This window comes from Cicer arietinum, chromosome 8 (assembly GCF_000331145.2).
Source record: "Cicer arietinum cultivar CDC Frontier isolate Library 1 chromosome 8, Cicar.CDCFrontier_v2.0, whole genome shotgun sequence".
NCBI classification, from domain to species: domain Eukaryota; kingdom Viridiplantae; phylum Streptophyta; class Magnoliopsida; order Fabales; family Fabaceae; genus Cicer; species Cicer arietinum.
The window spans coordinates 23,755,126-23,762,296 of NC_021167.2; the positions used below are offsets into that span (position 1 = coordinate 23,755,126).

At 30.1% G+C, this 7,171-nt stretch overlaps 1 pseudogene; it reads left to right on the plus strand.

Annotated features, from left to right (window-relative positions):
• Positions 1 to 3,701: 3,701 nt before the first annotated feature.
• LOC101507252 (uncharacterized) lies at positions 3,702 to 5,182 on the plus strand (annotated as a pseudogene).
• The last annotated feature ends 1,989 nt before the right edge of the window (positions 5,183 to 7,171 follow it).

Here is a 7,171-nt window from a genome sequence, read left to right on the forward strand (position 1 = left end):
TATTTTATTAAGGTGTCCACATTCATGCATTCATTCATAGTCGTGTAGTGGTGCGTCCATAATCGGTTGGAGGCCACAGATCCTTGCGGGGATGTTGAGCTAGTGGTGTTGCTTGGAAGGACCCACGAAGCTCGAGTTAGTGGTGTTGCTTGGAAGGACCCACGAAATGCCATTGTGGGGGAGGCGATATTCCGGAATCATTATATTGGCATATAGATTAAGTAATAAGGTCTGTTTGGGTATGCGTTGCTTAAAGTGTGACTAGTGTTTTATACATTGTATCTTTTGGGTGAGTTAACGTTGTTAAATATGTGATATAGTACTTCTATATTTTATTGTTATTGTACCTCTTGGATTGGTGAATTAATGTTATTAATTATGTAAACATTGTACTATTATCTTTTAATTGTCATTGTATCTTTGGTGCGTTGTGATTTTAACTGTTAAATGAAGTAACTGATTTATTTATATTTTGCTATAGCAACTATATATACATGCATGTTTGCTCTGTGTTTGTTATTTGGAGATGACCCTTACATTTGACAGGACGTCACATACAGTGTTACTTGAGCAAATAACGTCACGATCAACCTAATAGGAGAAATGCGATAAAGTAAAATAGCATGCAGTTAGAGGCTCCAAGATACTTCTGTATCAGTGTTAGACTTGTTTGGTGAGTTTTCCACAAGTCCAAAGTTTATGACCAACTAGGATTTATGTTTAGGTAGTAAAATATTGAGAGTTTTGACTCTAGGAGTTTCTTTTGTTTAATGTATTAAATTTACTTTTAGTAATTGCAAATACTCTAATTTATTATATGATGAAATATAATTAAAATAGTTATTAAATGATTTTAAAGTAAATGGGTATTTAAGACAATCATAAATAAATAAATAATGAATTTGTAATTTTACGTTTAGGATTTCTGTTAGTTAATGTCCCGAAAAAGCGGGATGTTAAAGATATACTAAATTAATTATAAAAATTTTATTTACATGGAAATAAACTTTCTTTATCTGTTGTAAATTTTTCTCAAAAAAATCTTGTATAAATTATTATATATATGCTACTTCGGAGTTTAGAGTGTCACAATCAACCTCATTGCTAAAAGTTTAACTTGCTCAATAATAAGATTTGCATTCAATACATATGAACAAAAAATTGCCACATTTCTTGATTTTCAAATCGTCCTCTAACCACAAAGCAAACTAAATTAATTCTTTGATGCAATACACGACCGCACGGAAAAGACCATCAAATTGGTTAGCGTGATTGATTGCATCCATAGGAAACACATCAGATAGTCCAAACCAATTCAAAACATCATACCACATGGATTCAAAAAGAGGACACACAAAGAGCGAACAATGAGTTGTTTCAACTTCCCTGCAACTTGCTATACATTGTTGATCTTCAAAAGAAATGATTCCTCATTGGAACAAAATATCCTTTGTAGACAACCTATTTTGAAACAGTCTCCAAATAAATAATGATACTTTTGAATGAACCAAAGAATGCCACACTAGGTCTTAAAATGGAGGTGCGATGACATCTGCAGAAAACTTCTCCCGCAACACAAAATATGTCTCCTTTACTGAATATAATTATCTTTCCGTATTATTCCACGACCACTTATCTACTACATTAACCAGCAAATGAACGTTAGCCAATAAAATCCTACATTGTTCCACTAATTCCTTCTCTCACACAAACAACTGCATTTGTCATCTCTACCCTCCAATCGCAACAACTCTAACATGATCTCTACACTTTGCTCTTGTTGCAAAGACAAATAAAACGACCCACTAAATTTCTCACACAAAACCCTACCAACCAACCACGGATCCTTCTGAAACAAAATATTACTCTAATTCCCAATAATTGTAAACAATTTTTTTATCAAACCATTCATATTCAATACATCCCCTAACTTCCACTCTATATTTATTGATCAACATTTTTATTCAGAGACCTTCTAACTCCATTTTTAACCTCCACGCCTTTTATCTAATAAAACTTTATTAAAAACTTTCAAATCTCAAACTCCTAATCCACCCTTCTCTAAAGACAAATACATCTTCTCTCAGTTGACCTAATGAATCTTACTCACTTCATATTGATCAATATTTTATAGACACAATTAGAGATTTACTCAAATAATCTGCCCATAACAAGCAATAAAAAATTCCTTCTATTAAAATTTACACTCATATTTTCTAGAACAATTTATCATTAACTTAACCATATAAGTTTAATCACTTAATTATACATAAAATATTTCTTACAATTATCATTTATAGATATTAAATTCATTTTAAATTTAATTGGTATATATAATGTTACTAGAAATATCTTTGATACAACGTTTGTTTTTTCTCAATTTAATAAGGAGAAAAAGTTTTTTTATTTGTAGTCACCAAAACTAAATTCTTGTTAAAACAACGAAATTGACATTAAAGCTTTTTTTTTTTTGAAGAAGAAGACGTTGAAACTTTATTGATTTTTAAAATCTAATCAATCTAAATAATTCAATTCAAATTTTTTAAATAAATATTTTCTTTCAAATACAATAAATATTATATAGGTTATCAATTAGAATATACACGATTTTCATTTCAATATATATAGATGGAAGGTATGATTGTTCTCCTTTTGCTTTCAAATAATAAGGAAATCAAATAATAGGGTTTAGGGTTTAAAAATAATTTTTTTTTATAAACAACTTTGATTTTCATGTGTTAATACCCACAATAAACAATTTTTAAAAATGGTTTCAAATGCATTTATTTATAATTAAATTGTTTCCAGTTGGGTTTGTCTTTGATGACAAAATTCAATGTCAATAATTTAAGTTTATTTTTTTTTATTATATAATATTCAATTCAAATTTGTTTATGATTTAATTGTATAAAAACATGCTTATATATTAAAAAAATTGATGAATATTTTGAAAATTGGAAAGAAACTTCAATGGTGTATTATATGTGTATCAACATATGTCTCTTTAATCTGGGCAACTAGGTTAAGCAACCATGATTGTTTTTTTTTACTCATTCAACTATAAATATTTTTTTTATATATTTTAAAAATCCTCAATAATATCACTAATTTCAGAATTGTAATTGAAATTATAAATAATGATATTTTTTTGTTATTTTTAAATAAAACAAGTGTCATTGTTTTGAATAATTAATTGATGACACTATCTTCTTCTGCTACTAATACGAGAGACAATGACAACACATTTAGTTCTCAAAGTACAAAAGTTTTAAAATTATTTGTTTTACACTAGAACCAAAAGACATACATATTGGGCATAAAGATTATAGTTAGTATTATATGGCATATATCAAAACTTATTTAGAACCAATGTACTTCAAATTCTAGTAGAGTTTATAAAATTTATTTATATTATTATCAATACAAAATTAAACTTTAATAGAAGACTCAAACTCTATGTGTGAGAATAATACACTCATCAATAACAAATTGTGTCTCTTTAATGAATCTCTACGAAAGAAAGCAATATTTTCTTTAATGTTTAATGTGTTTTTTTATTTAAATGTCAAGTTATTTAGCAAAATCAATTATTTAATTATTATTTAAAATAGTCAATTATAATTATTATTATTTGTATTTTGTGGTTCCAAAAATCAATCTCAAGTGATAACGAGAGATATAAGAGAGTTTGATAAAAAGCTATATATAACATATGATTTTGTTTATCGCAGCCACTTGCAACCACAACAAACAATGTTTTTGTTTTCAACTAGGTTCAGGTTTGTTTCTCTTTTCATTCCCAAAAAGTTTCTTCCTTTTAATTTCATTCCCTCTTTTTGCTTCTCAGCTTCAACCCTATTCCCTCAATTCAATAATCCTCATCTTGACAATTCCATTTCATTGTTCAATTCTTTGCTCCATAAGAATCCTACCCCACCACCCATTGAATTTGGCAAGATTTTAGGTTCCATTGTGAAAGCTAAGCATTACTCAATCGCTATTTCCCTTTCTCAACAAATGGAACTAAGGGGAATCAACCCTGACTTTGTAACTTGCAATCTCTTAATCAATTGTTTATGCCAATTGTTTTCTGTTTTCTCAAAGATTTTCAAAAGGGGTTATCATCCCAATACAATAACTTTCACAACACTAATCAAGGGTATCTCACTCAAAGGTGAGGTTCATAAAGCATTGCACTTTCATGACAAGGTGGTAGCACAAGGATTTCAGTTGAATCACGTTAGTTACGGGACTTTGATCAATGACAAGGGTTTCATGACAAGGGTTTTTCTCTCTAGAGTTGCTGAGACGAGTTGATGGGAAATTGGTTCAACCTAATGTGGTAATTTACAGCACGATTATTGATAGTCTGTGCAAAGATAAACTTACACTGCACTAATTAGTGGCTTTTGCATCATGGGTCAATTAAAAGAAGCAATTGATTTGTTATATAAAATGACATTGGAAAACATCAATCCAAATGTGTATACTTTTAATATATTGGTTGATGCTTTTTGTAAGGAAGGGAAGTTGAAAGAAGCTAAAAATGTGTTTCTTGTGATGATGAAAAATGACATAAAGCCGGATATTGTTACTTACAACTGTTTAATAGATGGATATTGCCTCGTTAATGAAGTGAACAAGGCTAAGAGTATACTCAACATTATGGCCCAAAGGGGAGTGGCTCCTGACGTTAGGAGCTACAATATCATGATTAATGGACTCTGCAAGAATAAAATGGTGGATGAAGCCATGATCCTCTTCAAAGAAATGCAGTCCCAAAAAATTGTTCCTGATGTGGTAACTTACAATTCCCTCATTGATGGTTTGTGCAAATCGGGGAGAATTACATATGCTTTGGAGCCTGTTGGTGAGATGCATGATAGGGGCCAACCACCTAATATATATACTTACAATTCTATATTGGATGCTTTATGCAAAAGCCATGATGTTGACAAGGCAATTGCATTATTGAAAAAATTTAAAGACAATGGTATTCAACCAAGTATAGTATACTATTCTTCTCAACGGATTGTGTAGAAGTGGAAGAATAGAGCATTCACAAAAGATTTTTGAAGATCTTTTGCTCAAAGGCTACGATCTAGATGTCTGTACATATAATGTTATGATCCAAGGGTTTTGTAACAAGGGCTTGTTGGACGAAGCGTTGGATTTGTTCTCAAAAATGAAAGACAATGGCTGCATTCCAAATGCTGTAACTTACGAAATAATTATTCTTTCTCTGTTCAAAAGAGATGAAAATGAAAAAGCGGGGAAACTTCTTCGAGAAATGAATGTGAGAGGTCTTCTTTAAGACCAAAAGTAGGTAAGGTATTTTTCTATTTAAACATTATTATTTTTGAATCAATGTTTCAACATTATTTTATCATTTCAATCAATTTTGTTAAGTGTGTTTATATTCACAAATTGGTAGATTGGTATTTCCAACTTGAGAGAAATTTGTAGAATATTAAAATTATTGCTGTCTTATGAGTGTTCGGTTTTTTGTTTTTTTGCATTAACTCTATTGCATAGCCAATACCGTCAACAATAGTAAATATCATGATGGTTAACTATATGATAAAAATTTCATTTCAATATTCATTGAGACCAAGAGGATGAATCGGATAGTCTTGTTGTAACTGATAGACCGTAAGCTCTATGACTATTCTTTTTGATTCATTGCTGCCATTCCTGATATACTGTTTTGGAATCTTTACAAATACAAAGGTAGAATACATGTAAAATCTGATGGGGATTATGGGTATAAGTTAGCTTGTTGAGGCCTAAAAGCAAGGTCCATAATATTTAGGGGAAAAGTGTTAGTTAGTTAGTTTGAGAAGTAGAACATTGTGAATATTGATTGTAAAATTCACACTACTAGGATTTACAGTTCCTTTTTGTGCAAATCTGAGAGAATCTCATATGCTTTATAACTTGTTGATGAGATGCATGATAGCGGTCAACCACGTAATATAATTACTTACAATTCTTAAGTTAGCTTGTTGAGGCCTAAAAGCAAGGTCCATAATATTTAGGGGAAAAGTGTTAGTTAGTTAGTTTGAGAAGTAGAACATTGTGAATATTGATTGTAAAATTCACACTACTAGGATTTACAGTTCCTTTTTGTGCAAATCTGAGAGAATCTCATATGCTTTATAACTTGTTGATGAGATGCATGATAGCGGTCAACCACGTAATATAATTACTTACAATTCTTTATCGGATTCTTTATGCAAAAACCATCGTGTTGACAAGGCAATTGCATTATTAAAAAAACTTAAAGACAAGAGTATTCAACCAAATATGTACACATACACTATTCTTATAGATGGGTTGTGTAAAGGTGGAAGGCTAAAGAATGCACAAAAAGTTTTTGAAGATCTTATGTTAAAGGCTATAATCTAGATGTCTATATATATACCGTTATGATTCATGGGTTTTGTAACAATGACTTGTTTGATGACGCTTTCGCATTGATGTAAAAAACGAAAGAGAATGGATGCAATCCAAATGCTACAACTTATGAAATAATTATCAGTTTTTATAAAGATGAAAGCGACAAGGCAGAGAAATTTCTTGATGAAATGATTGCGAGAGGTCTCCTGTAAGACTGAAACTAAGTAAGATGTTTTCTAGAAACAAGGTTAGTGTTTAGAACTTGAGTTCTTTATAGGAAGCATGATCCTATTTTCTTTGTAATTCCTGATTTTGCATTGTTAGATGAGTATTTATCTTAAACTTTGGTTTAAATTTTTCATAGAACCTGTACAAATTTCTATATAAACTTTTCAAAGATTTTAGCATGAATTCATTCCCCAAAACCTTGGTACTCAAACGGTACTAGTAAGGTAGGCTTGTTTGTTATCTTCTTTGCCTCTGCTTGGTTCAAGAATTCATAAGGTTCTAAAATTAGTATACAGGACAAAAATCAATCTGAAGTTTTGGAATTATAGTTAAAAGTTAAATGAATTTAATCAAAGTTAAAAGTTTTGTAATTATAGACTTATTTCATGTTTCAAGTGTTTATATCTGTTTAGTACGTACTCAAACGGTACTAGTAAGGTAGGCTTGTTTGTTATCTTCTTTGCTTCTAAAATTAGTATACATGACAAAAATCAATCTGAAGTTTTGGAATTATAGTTAAAAGTTAAATGAATTTAATCAAAGT